Below are 17,852 nucleotides of genomic sequence, written 5' to 3' on the forward strand. Positions count from 1 at the left end.
ATTTTCTACCCTACTATCTGTAGTGTGCTCTGGGTACCAGCTGGTTACTACAATCTACATGCAACCTACTTGCATGTCAATAGTGCTGTGTGCCTACAGCATGAATGGAAGAATATATTTGAATGTAGAATTTTAGAAGTGCTACATAAAGGCAGGCCTATTTTATTATAAATAGAGCCCTATCAAATTCATGGCCATGAAAAATGTGTCACGGATCATGAAATCTGGTCTCCTCCCTGTGAAATCTGTTCTTTTTTGTGTACTTTTACCCTATACTATGCAGATTTCACAGGGGAGACCAGCATTTCTCAATTTCAGGGTCCTGACCCAAAAGGGAGTTGCAGAGGGGTCACAAGGTTATTTTAAGGGAAGGTCACAGTATTTGCAACCTTACTTCTTTGCTGCCTTCAGAGCAGGCCTCAGCCAGCAGCCGTGCAGAAGTAAAGGTGGCAATACCATACCATGCCACCCTTACTTCTGCATTGCTGCCTTCAGATCTGGGTGTCCAGAGAGTGGCGGCCGCTGACCAAGGGCCCAGCTCTGCAGGCAGCAGCACAGAAGTAAGGGAGGCAATACCAGACCATGCCATTCTTACTTCCATGCTGCTGCTTGTGGTGGTTTTGTCTTCAGAACTGAGCTCCCATCCAGCAGCTACCAGTCTCCAGCTGCCCAGCTCTGACAGCAGTGCCACTGCCAGCAGCAGCGCAGTACTGCAACCCCCCCTACAATAACCTTGCAATTCCCCCACAACTTCTTTTTGGGTCAGGCTCCTACAATTACAACACTGTGACATTTCAGATTTAAATATCTGATATCATGAAATTTGCTACTTTTAAAATCCTATGACCTTGAAATTGACCAATATGAACTATGAATTTGGAAGGACCCTAATTATAAAATATATGTTTATATTTCCTTTCAGATAGGGGGATTCCATTGCTGATTTCCCCTCCCTTGGCCTCCATTCTAACCTCAAGTCCTGTTGTTTTCCATTGGTTTATTATTAAAAAAAAAAATCCAAACTTTCCAAGAGTTACATAGTACTCATTTTTTTCTTTCTGAGCATTTCAGTAGAATGCTGTATCCCTCCATGAAAGATTTTTCTATTGTTGAAGGCAGGGGACACACAGAGATGACTGTAGAACAGTTGTAAAATAAGTTTGTTTTATGTACACATTTCTGCAGAAATAAATCAGTCACCAGAGAGTGATTCTTGAGAAAACGGTACAATGCGAGGTTTGGGAGCAGGGATAATCATCGATGGCTACATCTGCACAGCATGGAGCAACAATAGTCTGTCCCAGGACACTGCATTACAAAACAAGAGCCTCCCACTTAACTTTGAATCTTTGTAAGAGTGAAATTCATATTTAGTTTAACGTTTCTAAACATACAAATGTTGCTTTTTTTTTTTAAAAAGAGAGCTCAAGTTGAACACAGCTTTCAAGAGAGTTCAGCTTACCCCCTCACAAAATGATATTTTCTTTACAAAAATTCTACACTTTTACAAACAAATCCATATGTGAAAAAAAAGTGGCACTAGGCAATTAAGGGATTCAGCCTGTTCCCCACTGCCATATAATCCTTCATCATTCCCCATCACCCCACCCACTTCCACTGCAATCCCTGAAAAAATCAGGAGTTACAAAAAACACTGCTTCTGTTTAAATATTCTCTCTCTCTCTGCTGCTGGCCACTCCTGTGAATCTTGGTTGTGAACAAATATACCCATGAGGATGCTCTACCTGGATTTCTGACATGCACATTATATAATTTTTGGTCCTATTGAAAACTGTATTTATGGATTATTCCTGATTTTATGGCTCTAGCCCCTTCCTATATCCGTTTTTGCACTGCTCCAGTGGTACCAAGGGGACAGAATTGCCCTAAAAAAGCTACTGATCCCCTTAATATAAGACAATTCCTTTATTTTTTAAAGCACTGGCACAGCTGTCATTATAGATTCCATGCGCCTTCACACAGCATCTTCCAGCCCTTGCGCCTTCACACAGCATCTGTATCGTACAGGGACCAGTAGGAAGCATGACTGGTGTATCTTCTCCTGCTGTGATTCCTAGCTAATAGACCGTTCCAGGTGAGCCTGCTGCTGGTGAATTCCTGCTGGCATAATTTAGAGTAGCTCTTATGCTGGTCTGAGTCTTACTAGGAGCTGAACTGGCTTTGGTTCAGCTCCAGATTCAGAGAAGCAGAAAGGTGGCCTTTATTCCCCTTCTTCTCCATCATAGGCCCTGTGTGACAGTGTACCCCATAAGGCTTTATGGGGTGGGGGAGCTTACAAATGTATGTATGATATAACTGGAATAGAGTTTGCTACATATGCCATGTAACATATCTATGTAAAGGTTATGATCTACTGGTTATCTTCATCCTAGTTGCATGCAGGCACCATTTGTGTGTTCAAAGTTATGAACATTGGCTGTATAATTGCTTGATTTCTAAGTAGCCTTACTTAGAACATTTGGTCACTTCTTGGGAAAGGAATGTGCTCAATCAAGAAGCATTTAACAGACAAAAGAGTTTGGAAGACTCCAATCCACATAAGAAGTCTACCTGAGGACATGCAAGGTAGCATGTGAGTATTTACTGCTACCTGCAAGTCCTGAGTCATGCATGGGCATGTGAGTTGCCCATGTGATTCCAAATCTCCAGTTTGTGACTGGATTCTACATGAGGAGGGGGTCTCCACCCACAAGAGAGAGTCTATTTAAACCCCTGGGAGACCCCTCCATTTGGTCTTCAGCTGGCTAAAGGAGGAGGCTCTCCACCCCTCCAGGATACTTAAGGGAAACTGGAACAAAGGGCACTGACTGCAAGGGGTGTGAGTGATTGCTGGACCCAGGCTAAAAGGAGGTTAGTCTGTAAAAGGGAGCATTCTGGAACTGGTGAGGATCCTATCTGTATTTAGTTTGTTTAGACATAGATTTGTGCATTTTATTTTCTTTTGCTTTGTAACTTACTTTGTTCTGTCTGTTACTACTTGGAACCACTTAGATCTTACTTTATGTATTTAATAAAATGACTTTTTACTTTTATATATCAGAGGGGTAGCCGTGTTAGTCTGGATCTGTAAAAGCAGCAAAGAATCCTGTGGCACCTTATAGACTAACAGACGTTTTGGAGCATGAGCTTTCGTGGGTGAATACCCATGTATTCGTGGGTGGCATGCATGCATCTGACGAAGTGGGTATTCACTCATGAAAGCTCATGCTCCAAAACGTCTGTTAGTCTATAAGGTGCCACAGGATTGTTTGCTGTTTTTACTTTTTGATTAACTCAGAGTATGTATTAATACCTGGGGGAGCAAACAACTGTGCATATCTCTCTATCAGTGTTATAGAGGGCAAACAATTTATGAGTTTATCTTGCATAAGCTTTATGCAGGGTAAAACGGATTTATTTGGGTTTAGACCCCACTGGGAGTTGAGCATCTGGGTTCTAAAGACAAGCACACTTCTGTGAGCTGTTTTCAGGTAAACCTGCAGCTTTGGGGCAGGTAATTCAGACTCTGGGTCTTCGTTGAAGTAGACAAGAGTGTCTGTTTCAGCAAGACAGGGTGCTGAAGTCCTGAGATGGCAGGGAAAACAGGGATAGAAGTAGTCTTGGCACATCGGTTGGCAGCTTCCAGGGGGGTTTCTGTGATCCAACCCGTCACACCCTGTTCTAAGCACAGCTGAGCTGGACCCAGGGATCTGGGCATATACCGTTAATAGGATTTCCACACACATGTAAGATGGTCCCAATCCTGCATGGTGCTGAGTGCTCTCAACCCTTCTTAAAGTCACAGGGAGTTGAGGGTACTTAGCATCTTTTGTGACCCAGGCCCTTGTTGAGAAACATTTTAGAAGAAAATGAAAGCTGTAATTTTTCTTATAGGGATTATTTCGATCATACAATCCCCACTGGGATTTTCAGAACATTTAAAAAGTAAATGTTTAAACAAACAAGAATGAAGTGTTTTTGTATGTATGGAAGGCCCCAAACAGCCAGGGCTGGAAGTAGATTTAACCCTAACACTTGAAACAAAAATATCAGGCCCCTTTCAAAGGGCTGGTCTGCTCTGGGTCTCCATAATCATCATTCTTCTTTAACATTAGAGATAGTTCTGAGTCCTACTGGAAACCATATAATCTAATTTAAAATATTCTTTTTACCTCACCCTGTAGATTGGATCCATGGTGGTTGTAACATTAAAGAGTGATGCATTATGTGGCATCAGACCAGGGCAGAGAAAAGAGAAAAATATTAAACAGCACTTTTTTGCTGAATCTCTTTAATGTTTAGGGTAGTGGCTGCATAAAGTAACACTTCCGTTAATTTTTCTGTTTAAATGACCTTTGAAAATTCTGTTTAAAGTAATTTGAAAGCAAGACACAAAAGACTAACATTTAAACTGTTTTAAGTTACATCATTTAAAAACATGTTTTATTTGATTGTTGCAAAATTTTACTTTCTTTTAACTACAAAACCTGCAGTTTGAATATTCCAAAGAAGTCCTAGAAGCTAGATTTTTTTTCCCAAACATATTCTGTCCTTTCTTTGCAGCTGTTATATGTAATCTGGCAGACTTCATAACTTTATATAAATGTCCTGGCTGACTGTACAAGATTAAATATTAAATTCCAGTTCTTAGAAGCAACTGTTCATAGAAGAACAACAAAAATCCCATTGAATTGATTAGAACTAATTTGTTTAATCTATCTTCATAAATTCAATCTCTTGTCAGGGAACAATCAGAATATGTTTTCTAAGGAAGGTGCTGAAATGGTGGTAGAGGTTCTAGGGAAAAAAAATACCCTCTAAGTGTAATTCCCTCTAGAGAGTTCTGGCTTTAGAAAAAGACAAAACTATAATTTTGCTTTAGCTCACGGCTCCCCCTTAAGTATGTTGGGAGTTAGGGAATTCTGTAAGAAGAGAAAACCTGGAGAACATTCACTGTTGTTTTCCAGTTCTGAAATCCCATAGAACTGAGCTCTGTGCCAACATCATAACAGATAAGACAGTGGAAAGAGAGAGCCAAGAGTGAATAAGTTTGTATCTTGGGAATATCACACTAAAGAAGATACATTTTGCAAAATGCCTTTTTCTGCCCTTTTGCATGTATGCTACATTTAACAAGCAAATGATCTATCTCTTAAAGATTATTTCCTTTTGGAAGTAGTTCTAGTGGCCCAGTCCTGAAAGGTGTTAAGTACCTTCAAACTTCTACTGACGTCAGTGTGAGCTGAGTGTGTATAGTACCTCAGGGACATGGATCTGCTAGAGTCAATGGTCACCGTACTCTGACTGCTAGCAAGTGATTGCTCTCTCTTACACAAGCCTGCAGTCATTTTATATCACAAATGCTGAATTGTGAACTGAGGTTCCAGATTATGTGAATAACGTTATGTGGCTTCCATGCAAACCAAGATATTGTACCACTGCATTTAATTGCAGCGGTTGCTACTCTGTAAGTATAGTAAATGCCATCAACACGATGCTTTATCCCCTTTTAGTGACATCTGGTGTAGCAAGTAGTTTTGATACAAGTAACATTGTTTTTTATTTTGTGGAGAGGGGAAAAATTGTTAGCATGAACCTGACTCAGAAAAAGACTATTTGTTTTCTACAATAAGTAGATGGTGAATCATTGGTGGTTTAACACAGTTTATTTCACTGCACATCAGATGTGTTATGCTGTTAAATTTGGTATGTGTTACCACTTCAGTGCCTGATTTGGAAACTCTTCCTTGTACTGGGGAGCACCTGGTTATATAAATAGTCCCACTGAAATCAAGAGGTTTCCTCACATGCATACAGCCGGTATTGTTCAGTGCAAGAGTTACTGAGTTGGGCCCCCAAAAGCACAGAATGCTGAAGAAGCATCTTGTGATCAGCAGCACAATCTGACAGCTGGAGAGAAGGCACACACTCAAAACCACAATGTATTTCAGAAACTAGAATAAACTGACACCACAGTGCTCCTCCCAAAGGGGGAAAAGACTGACAAAACAAATACACTGTAAAAGTGTATCACTTTCAGTACATAGTAATCCACTTATAATTAACTGGTCTCTGTGAGGCTCTGTGGCTTGACTTTCGGCAAGTCTGCTGCAGCAGTCTACTCTTGGGGCCATCTCTGCTATCCACCTATTCCTTGAGCGGGGTCACACCTGCTGCTGTTGCTTTGGATGCTGCCTCGTCATTTGAAAACAAGACTTCACAAAGCACCAGATACAGTATTATACTGTAGGGAACAAGCCTGCATTGGCAGAGAGTGAACTAGATGACTTCATAGATCTCTTCCATCTCTAATTTCTGTGACTTCTTCTCCTTTCTGTACATCTCTTTGTTACACTCTGTCATTTCTGTTGTTAACGCTGTCAGTGCTCGCTGCAGCATGTTACAATAACAGCAATTAATGAAATGAACAATAATATTGACTTTGCACTTCTATAGCCCCTATCCTGAGACCTCAAAGACTTTCCCGACACTCAATAATGAAAGAAAAAATAAAAGGCAGGTCTATTTGGACAAAGCATCTGTCACTTCTGGATATAATGTCAGGTAATTAAAGTTTCTGATAGGCAGTGATACTGGTGCTTAAATTCTGTGAATAATTTCAAGTTGGTAACTGGATGAAGAAAGGAGAAGCCCATCCTCTCATTGATTCCTTGAACTGAAACTTGGGAGATTTGGAAAACAAAGACCCAGAACAGGGCCTTGGGTAACTTTTCTTTGTTGCATAGTCTGTACTTTTTGGGTACCTAGTGGGGCTAGCAGTTTTGTAATATCACAACAGACTGTTTTGATGTTACATCCACTGCCAATGGAAATGGTAAACACCAGAAACCTCATTAGAGAACTTATTCTTGTAGACCTAAAAGGTTCATGTAAGGTCTGGTCTACACTAGGGGAGGGGATCAATCTAAGATACGCAACTTCAGCTACGTGAATAGCGTAGCTGAAGTCGAAGTATCTTAGATCAAGTTATCTACTGTCCTCACGGCGCGGGATCAATGTCCGCGGCTCCCCCTGTCGACTCCGCTACCGCCGTTCGCGTTGGTGGAGTTCCGGAATCGACAGGAGCGCTTTCGGGGATCGATATATCGTGTCTAGGTGAGACACAATATATCGATCCCCGAGAAATCGATTGCTACCTGCCGGTATGGCCGATAGTGAAGATGTAACCTAAGAATCTACGTTTTGGGGTATTTAATCCTACTAAAACTCTGCCTTCTGAGGTTGCCCATCACTTCAGTAATTACAGTGGCAAAAGCTTTACAAAGTATAATCCAATCAGAATATATTTGTTCAGGTGAACTGATTTACAGGAGAACAGTCATATAATGTTTAAAAAAAGATAATGAGGATGCAGTGAACCACTAGACAACATAACCTGAGCAGCTTATTCATTGCTCCATATGCCAGTAAACCCAGAGCATTTATAGATTTGCTTCAAAATGTTTTACCTGGATAAACATGTTTAAAAGTTTAAAGTTTTAAGATTTAGTACCCTACAAATCTTCACAGGAGCTGACAGTTTCCTTACTGTTTGAAGAGATGAGTTTGGAAGATGGAAAACAAATGTCCCCCTGGAGAGAGCAGATGGGGTGAGAATGATGAGGAAAAGGAGCCTTATCATGAGATGATTTGAGCTAAGATTTAGTGTAAAAATTAACAAACAAGATAGGGACTTACAGATGTCACTTCTGTGACTCAAAACAATCAATAAGGACTTAAGCCAGGCCTTAAACACCAGATTCCGGCAAGGAAAAGGGAAGAATGATGACTTGGCTTTAGAAAAGTCTCTGGAATTTAACTTGCTCTGAAGCACTAATGTAGCTGGTTTGGGAAGTGGAAAAGGAACTTGTATAACACTTTGGAAAACTTTAACAATTATCCTCATGTGTCTCTCAGAGAACCTGATCCATAGCCAATTGGAATAATCAGGAGTCTTCCCATTCACTTCCATGGGCTTTGGCTCAGGCCCAGAGAATATTGTCACACATTTCTTTGTTCTGTTTGCAAATGAGCAGGTAGTCATATTTATAAGTAGGGTTTTCTCACTCAGTTAATCTTCTTCCCCCTACCTAGTCAGGCAATGAAGTCATAATGCTAAATCTCTGATATCTCAATTATTTCCATGACAGCAGGCTATGGTGTCCTAAATGCAGGATTTTGAGTTCACTGTGAGATTGTGCAAAAGGAGAAATCCAGTTGTGAGGGAGAATGGCCTTATTTAGGCAAATGTGATACCCATTTGCCCCACTCTAATGAGCAATATGAAGGTCTGCAGTGGCAGCAGCAAGTATAGGGAGGTCCAGGATTGCAGTGGGTTTTCTGGAGGTCCAGAGATGCAGCGGTGGATCCACAATGTTCTCCCCCTGGTGAAAGGGTAATTTTTCTTTGCCACTTCTAAATTTACAGCCTACTTGGCTCTCTCCTGCATATTTTCACTGTCAGTAAGATCCCTCACTAATGTGACTTTGGCACTGACAAAAACAGTCTAGGTAAGCATAACTGTAATGCTGCCTGTGGTTAAAGCAGCTGGATCAAATTCAGAGGTGTTGTAAACTTAGACGCTCTGACAGTTGTTCGACTTCTTGAGACTGAAGTCTTCTCAACATGGGAAATGTTTCCCAGTTATACCAGTATAACTACCACTCCCCTCTGCTTCCCCTGTGTGGACACTCTTATTCTGCTAAAAGAGTTCCTTTTTTGGTTTAAACCCTTTCTCAAGCAATATAAGCTAACCAAAAAAAAAAACCATACCCTACTCTTATAGTGGAATAAGTGTGTATGTGGGAATTTATATATCCTGTGTACTGATTTAGGTAAGGATCCTGTGAGGGGGAACAAAGCATGTGATCATATAATTAAAACTGTATCAGAATGCATATGCACAAGAGGGCAGATGAATGTTGTACTGGCAACCTTAATTTGGGCATTTTTGAGTGGATGATTTAGCGATCATACTAATGTGGATTTTGTGTGCATTAAATTTCCTAGGTTTCTAAAACAGCATTTTGAAAACATTCCATCATGTGGCAACATATTGACTCCTGCATGGGTCTTTCATGGTGTTGAAACCTTTATATCCACCATGCAGACTTTTGGCCACTTGAGATAAAGGAGTAACTGATAGCACTAGTAGGTTGCCATTCTCTTTGTGGACCAGCACCACTAGAGGGTGGTGAGACACACACCTTAGGTTTCCCAGATATTTGCTGACAGCAGAGGAAAGGTGAGACTCAGACGTCGCAGTTCCAAGGCTATATGCACCTTTGACCCATCCTAGTCTCTTAGAATGCACGTCCCACTGAGGTCTCGTGCCTGCCTTTTCCTAAGACTCACCAGTCCCTGGAGCTAGGGAAGGCACAAACTTCCTTAGGTTCTTCTAAAGAGCCTCTCTGTGTCAGAGTTCACTGACAACTCCCTGGACAGCCCCTGGCAAATGACAACTGTCCCTCCTCTTTTCAGAGGGCTTGTAACTATTCAGTATCCTTTTGATCTCTAGATACCCATTCTGACACAAAAAGGCTTGCATCTTCCTTGGAAGAGGATATAGGATCACCAGAGTCAATAGCTTTCTCCATTGTCTTTCATGTGTGTGCTGTGATATTCTTATCTGGGGAGCCATTCTGTAACCTTATGCACAGTTCCCCCTGAATTCAAGCAGGTTAGGCATATAATAAACATTCCGCTACCTCAATATCTACATTACATCTTGGTATTCTTAGAACAGGGGTTCTCAAACTGGGGGTTGGGACCCCTCAGGGGGTTGCGAGGTTATTACATGGGGGGCCGCGAGCTGTCAGCCTCCACCCCAAACCCCACTTTGCCTCCAGCATTTATAATGGTGTTAAATATATTAAAAAGTGTTTTTAACTTATAAGGGGGGGTCACACTCAGAGACTTGCTATGGGAAAGGGGTCACCGATAAAAATGAGTTTGAGATCCATTGTCTTAGATTATTACAAAGCACCTCCACATCTGGCACATCAGCAATCTTTTCTGCTCTGGAGTGAAGTGTAGATTCTTCTTCCTGCTCCCCCTCAGCTTGAGCACTTCTGCCCTGTCCTCTCTAATCTGCCCCTGTTCCACACCTGTCTCCTTTCCACCCGTGGATCATTGTCCCAGTTCTAGTCTCCCTGCCTACCCAGTCCCAATTTCCATTCCTTAAGCTTCTCATCCCAGTCTCTTTACCCAACCTGTTCCAGTTCCCCCTTCCAGCTCCCCCTGCCATCCGTCTCTCCCCTCCCTATCCCACTGGCTCCCAGGCCTAGTCTCCCTCCCTAGGCTTCTCATCCAGTCTCGGGCTATGTCTGTACTACACAGCTTTTAGCAATATGGCTGTGTCGCCACAGCTGTGCCGCTGAAAGTCACGCAGTGTAGCCACTGTTCGTCAGCTCCTCTGCCGACTAAAAATTTCCACCCCAATGAGCGGCATTTGCATTGTCGACAGGAGAGTGGTCACACTGGCATTTGTCACGGCAAAACTTTTGTCTTTTAGGGGAGGGAGAAGTAACACCTCTGAAAGACAAAAGTTTTGTCATTCAATTGCCAGTGTAGACATAGCCTCAGTCTCACCCTCACTTCCTCTCCAGCTCCTTGCACCAGTCTCCTCTCTCTGCCCAGCCAGTCACAGTCTTCCCCCTGGACCACAGCTCATTAAATCTGTCTTCCCTCCTCCTGTGTCCAGTTCATCCCACACTGGATCCTAGTCTCGATCTCTCTGCTCCCACCAGCTCCTTGTCTCTTCTCACAGTTTCCCTACTAGCCGACTGGCACCCAGTTCCTCCATTTTTCTCATTGGCTCTCAGGCTCTGTGTAGAGTCAGTTCTAGATTCTCTCTCCAGGCTCACTGTCTGAGACTGAATCTTGCTCCTACTCACCCTCCCCACAACTAGCCCCAGTCAGTCCCAATTTCCCTTTTTTGGCTCCTCATCTGATATGTCTTTCCCTTCTCCCTGTTGCAATCTGCATGGAACTTGAGGGTGGAGCACAGGTTTCAGAAGAGAATAATTTGGAGGAGGCACCAGGAAGCCAGTCCATGAGCACACGGCTTGGAATAGTAGCTGTAGTTGCAGAACCTCTGTAAATAGTTCTCTTAATAAAGATCTAGTTTAGTTTTAGAAACATGGAGTCCGCTCATTATTACCCAGCACATGGTACATGAAACACTCTCCATTGGCTCCCAGTCCTAGTCTCTGTGGGCGTCTCATCTGTTCCTGCCCCAGGCCTCTCTGGCTTCTTGTCTCAGTCTTTTTTGCCCGGGCAGTGCCAGATTTCCTCCCTTCCCTTAGCTCCTCATCTGATCTCATTGTCTCACCTTCCTTAGCCAACTGTATCCCAGTTCCCTCCAACTCTATTTTCCTTATTGGATTCCATTCTCCCCCACAACCCCTGGCTTCAAATCCCAGTCTTCTTGCTCAACCAGTTCCAGCCTCCCCACATCCCATCCAGCTCCCAGTGTCCTGGCCTGGCACAGTCTCCCCAACCTCCCCAGTCCTTGAGGTTAAGTTTCACCAGCCTCCTTGTTCCAATCTACTTCTTTCCCTCCCCCCCGCCCATGTTTTGTCTCCTCTGCATTTGAATCAGACCCTTAGCTTCCTTCTCCATGCTGCCTGGGAGCCAGAAGGGATGTCACTGGCAGCACAGGAGAGACAGACTTCCTGCTTGCTCTCAGTTCCAATGCCTGGATTCACCTTGGCCCAGAGCAGCCATTACAGGGAAAGTCTGAGCATGCTCCACCCCAGGGCAGAGCCAATCACTCTGTGGGAATGGTGCAATCACAGTCCAGTCAGTATTAGGAGCTCTGAGAGGCTTGAGCATGCTTAGTGAGTATGGAACCTTTAGAGATTTTAGTAGGTGAAATTGAAGACGTCTCTACTGAGCATGTTCAAACAGATATTTTCAAAGGCTTATAAGTTTGCCAAATTTGGGTGGATTTTCACAGGGCAAAAAGTACATCCCTGAGAAAAAGGCCAGCTCCCTGCCAAGTTTCAAGTCACTGCTCCTTTTGTGTTAAGAGCTGATAAAAAGAAAAGTTCTCGAGAATATTTTAATGTGTGCAAAACAATATATTTTCCATTAGCCTCATTCCTGGAAATGGCTGAATTATTTTTGCTGAAATTTTCCAAAAATGTTCCACTATCTTCACAGGATAAGCCTATTTCCCTGTGCTGGTCAGTAAGGAGGCTCATTGTAGGGTAATACACTGCTGCAATATAGGAAATACAGGGTTTTTTCTTCTTTTCTCTGTATCTCTAAGTTGATTTGCCTCTACTTGACTTTTGTTAGGCTCTTCTCCCTATTAGTAAATCTGATAAGTTTATTTGGAAGCCTTCCAAGGAACAATGCCTTTGTGTATCTGACTTCCTCATAGGTATCAACTTTGTGTGTTCAATGCCTCCTCCAAATTGAGATTTGTCAAAGGCTTAATAAATTGGCCAAATTGGGTGGCAATTTGCAGAGTGGCAAACGGCACATCACTGACACAAAGGCCACACACCCTGCTAAATTTCAAGTCTTTGCTTTAATACATTACCCTGCAAGACAAAAGACAATCTTACCTCCTTTTGAACTCACTGGAGATACTATGCACTTCAGAGGATCCATCCTTACTGTGTGTTTGGACCTCCATGATTTTTTTTCATCAGAAATTTGGAAAACATGCAAGCTGTTTTTAACTGCATAATTTACAGAAGCAGCAACATTAGAAGATTCATTAGTTGAGCTTTTAACTTGAATGCTTAGCAAAAAACTACTATCTGCAGTTCTTTGTGGTAATGGTTGCAATTGCAATGTTTTCCTTTTGTGTGCAATTACTTGTTGTAAATTGCAGCTTTTAGGACTTGACTATACCGTAAAGAGGTTTCTCTCCACCATTGTTCGTGTATGGTAAGGATGTGCTGTAAAATCCAATCTTTATATTAAAATTTCTCTTTTCTCTTGCCACTGAAGAGAAGTCAACTAAAATACAGTTGTGAATATTCCATGAGGCCAAATGTTTATGTGTAACTTTTCTGAAGCTAAACTGCTACCTGGGTAGCAAATATGAGTTTTAGCTAACTATGGAAGAAAAAATAGTTTGATTTCTTTTAACATTGTCACAACATTTTAAATGGATCCCTCTCTCATTTGGAAAGGGAAACACATTTTAAACTAGCATATACTTATTCTTAAGTACGAAAATCCAGAACTAATGATAAATTAAAGAGAAGCTTTTCACTAGATTTACGTACTCATAGTGTAATTTTCTCTTCTTTTTCTGGTGGGACATAAAACCAAGATCCTTCTGACCAATTTTGATCATTACAGATCCCATGACGCTTTTCACATAATAGTAGAAGTGTTAGGCCTGGCTGTCCTGGCAAAAATTCGAAGGCTAAATTTTCCACTGGCATAAGCAGATATACCTCTATTAACTTCACTTGGCCCCCAATTTAGCAAAACACTTATGCATGTGCCTCACTTTAAGTATGTGAGTAGTCCTATTGAATTTGCTTTGAAGCTTGAGTGATATAAAAGACAAAGGGCCAAATCAGACTATGCTTACAGCTATATGAAGTTAATGGCATTGCTGAGTTATAATTGAAGGTAGAATTTGGCCCCAATTCCAGCTTATCATATTTTAGAGTGCTAGCTGAATATTAAGAGTTTTGCATAAGGAGCAACATGCAGAGCTTGGATGATTAATGGGACCTGGATGCAGAAATTCCTGTGGGCTGCGTTTGAAAATTCATTCCACTATCCTGATGGCTAGTCACATTGTTACAGAACTTTGATACCACATTGTGCCAACAGCCTTAGAATAGTCTGACTTCTTAATATTTATCACTTTGAACTTCTGGAGTGTTGTGAAACCTCTAAGGGTTACGGTTAGACATTGCATAATATAGCCATGTGAGATTCCAAAGAACCCAGCAGCTTAGAAGTGCTCTTAATTCCTTCCCTTGAACTCCGATGAGTCCTCAGAGATCTTGTTTCAGCTTCTGTCAAGAGCAGTTGAAAGGAAGGTAAACAGTAATTATTCTACTTGAATATGTACCCATACAGTAATGGTAGAGATTAAGCAAAATTCTCCTTTGGTAACTAACAGAAAAACATAATCCAGATTTATTGTGTAGGGCAAGATAAAGCCTAACTAGTTCTCAGTTTATAGTATTGGATGAAGTACTAACGAAAGCATGGCATTATTTTAATAGGACAGTTGAATCGAGTCTAGATATTATGAGCTGCTAATTTGCCGTTAGAACAGCCCCAAAGGCTTTCAGTAAGCCCAGGTTGGCAGCAATTGGTGTGCATACTGGAAATGAGCTAAAGGACATTTTCTGTTTACTTTTTTTAGCATTTTACCTGAGGAACCATTCTTTATAAACTTCAGAGACAAGGACCCCTATAAACTTCAGAGACAAGGACCCAGAGAAGAGCAACAAGAATGATTAAAGGACTTGAGAACATGACCTATGAAGGAAGGCTGAAAGAATTGGGTTTATTTAGTTTGGAAAAGAGAAGACTGAGAGGGGACATGATAGCAGTTTTCAGGTATCTAAAAGGGTGTCATCAGGAGGAGGGAGAAAACTTGTTCACCTTAGCCTCTAATGATAGAACAAGAAGCAATGGGCTTAAACTGCAGCAAGGGAGATTTAGGTTGGATATTAGGAAAAAGTTCCTGTCAGAGTAGTTAAACACTGGAATAAATTGCCTAGGGAGGTTGTGGAATCTCCACCTCTGGAGATATTTAAGAGTAGGTTAGATAAATGTCTATCAGGGATGGTCTGGACAGTATTTGGTCCTGCCATGAGGGCAGGGGACTGGACTCGATGACCTCTCGAGGTCCCTTCCAGTCCTAGAGTCTATAAAACTGCAGCAATTTATATATTTTCAGGGGTTTTGGAAAAAGTGTCTGGTGATTGATAGTTCACAGTCAACTATGGTATGCAGGATTTGTTTCTATAAAAAAGTTTTTACTTTTTTTTACATAGGCAAACATCCTTAAAGGTGATCTGCAAAGGGCATAAAATTGGGTTAGTGCTTTTCTTTTGCTTCCTTAAAGAAGTCCTGAAAAGTTTTGACTTTTACATTTTTACTAGGTTTTTTCCCCATGTCTGAGTGCTAAGTAGTGCTCACTCTGGTGTGGCTTTTGTGAGGTGTGGACGCTTGCTATCTAGGAACAAGGACAACAGGTCTTTTCACATTGGCTACTGAAGAATTGTACAATGCCAATAACTTTGAGGTTTTGTCTGCATGGGGAAAATGAACTGACTATGTCAATTGATTTTGACCTTAGTGTGAACAAGGGAAGAATTTGTTATCTGATCTTGGTCAGTTGGACCACTCCACTTCCCTGTTGGGTTAATTAGAACCAGCTAACACGTTTTTAAACAGGACTGTCCTTGGCTACTCTGAAGGCAAAAATATGTGAGTTAACACGTTTTCTAACATTATGCATTTTTACAGTGTAAATAAGACTTGCATTATTGCTACACTGGCTATATGGAATGGGTAACCTAGAGCTGAAAGTCTGAAGGTATCCAAAAAGCAGGTCCTTGAGCCGTACAACCCTAAGATCCCTTTACTTCTAGTCAATGAGGGCTAAAGTGCTGGAGATATGTTCTGGAGAAACTTTCAGGTCTTTCAGATCTGGGCTTTGTCTACACTGGGGATTTGCCCTGCTTATGGCCATCATTAGTTCGTTGTGTAGCTGCTTTAGTGCAAAACCCTAGTGTTGACGGACAAAGCTGCAACAAGCCAGTTTGTACTGCTGCATCCAAACTCAGTTTCAAGCAGGAATAAGCTGCTGTGATACTAGAGTTGCTAGGCATCCGGTCTTCTACTGGAATGCCCGGTCAAAAAAGGACCCTGGTGGCTTCGGTCAGCACTTCTGACCGGGAAAGTAAAAGTCCAGTTGGTGGCGCAGCGGGGCTAAGGCCTGCTCTGGCTCCACGCAGCTCCTGAAAGTGACCAGCATGTCCCTGTGGTTCCTAGGCATAGATGTGATTAGGGAAGCTCCACACCCTGCCAACCCTGAGCGCCACCTCTGCAGCTCCAATCGGTCAGGAACCATGGCCAATGGCAGCTGCGGGGGTGGGGCCTGTAAGTGAGGGTGGGAGAGAGCAAGCAACAGAGGGAGGGGGCTAGAGTGAGTGGCGGTGGGGTGTCAGAGAAGGGACAAGATTGAGGCTGCAGGGAAGGGGCGGGACAGGAGGCTCAAGAGTGTTCAGTTTTATGCAGTTAGAAAGTTGGCAACCCTATCTGGTGCATTTTGTGGCTTATAGTAATTTTACCTGCTGGCACTGTGGGTTTGAACTGGTGCAACTACACCATGTGGCAGCTAGCTACTGATGGCTGAAATCCCAGCGTATCACAATACTGCTGCTGCCGAATGGAAGTATCATTGGAACAGAAAATGGGTGAAATGAAAAACTGTGTAAACCTCTGTTATGCACCCACCTTATAGGAATTTCATCTAGACCACATTTCCCTAGTTTGCTTATGAAGAAGTCATATGGGATTGTGTCAAAAACCTCACTATAATCTATATACATTACATCTATACCACAAGAGCTTGAGCTTCCAGCCTGAACCTAAATGTCTACGCTGCAGTTTTGTAGCCCTGCAGCCTGAGCAGGGCCGTAGCAACAAAAAACGTGGCCCCCTCCGAACATATGTCTGGGGCCCCTTACAATGCAGAAACTGGAATGCGGTATTTATTTTATACAATATACAGGGTTCATATTATGTATACATAGGCCTACAGTGTACATGTATTCCGTATTTACGCAAAGCGCTTCTTTCGAGCCTTGTTCTCTGCAAATTGGTTAATCAATGCATCATAGTCCAGAGATCTGGCAATCTTGTTTTTGATTGAGATAACTGCAAGCGCAGAAAGCCTGTCATCTGTCACGGTTGAGCGCAGGATATTCTTGATCAGTTTCATTCTGCTGAAGCTCCTTTCAGCAGCAGCAACAGCAACTGGTGTGGTCAGAAAAATTCTGATGCAAATGCAAAGATTCGGATATATCTCCTGAAGGCTGTTCTTGTATATGTACATTAAAAAATTGTTTGCCCTGACAAGTCCTCTCTCTTACTCGATGACATAAATAAAACGATTCAATTCCATTAGGAGTTCGTTGGCATCAATGTCTCCCATTTTTCTGTCAAAATTTTTGCTGTGATTCTCCAGTTCATTTTCTCTGTGACACGGCTTCAGGCTGTTAGCATTGTACAGAAATCCAAACAACTTATAGCACTCCACGAGTTGGTCAAATCGCGACGAAGAAGATATGGCCTGATCAGTGGAAACAAGAAAGAACTGCGATTTGAATTTTACTTCGGCAGAAAGACGACTCGAATCATCAGCACATTCGTAATCAAACATTCTCTTCTTACGTCACATCCTGGTTTCTGGAAACACTTGCTCAATACCCATATGCCCTGCTATTTCACGTGCATTTGTGACCACAGAGTTATATCCTGTATTTCGATAGTCTTCCAAAAACTTCATTGTAGCACCGACTTCTGCCTGCAGTACGTCAGTTGACACATCTGGTGACTGAATTAATTTGCTGGTTTTATTGATGTGAAATAGTATATCGTACCACGTGTACATAGTCAGAACAAAAGGCCACATAGTAACATGGTCTAAAAGTGCACCGGCTTCTGTTGCTGTATTGCCATCTTTCTTTTCGAGCGCATATTCTCGCAAAGATGACAAAGCATTGCACAATTTTTCAAGGTGATAATGCAATGGCTTCACAGCATCAATTGTCGACTCCCAACGAGTATCTGATAACCCTTTAACAGATATTGGCATATGTTCTTGAAGTATATCCCAACGTGAAGGT

Source organism: Gopherus evgoodei, chromosome 3 (genome assembly GCF_007399415.2).
Source record: "Gopherus evgoodei ecotype Sinaloan lineage chromosome 3, rGopEvg1_v1.p, whole genome shotgun sequence".
In the NCBI taxonomy this organism is placed as follows: domain Eukaryota; kingdom Metazoa; phylum Chordata; order Testudines; family Testudinidae; genus Gopherus; species Gopherus evgoodei.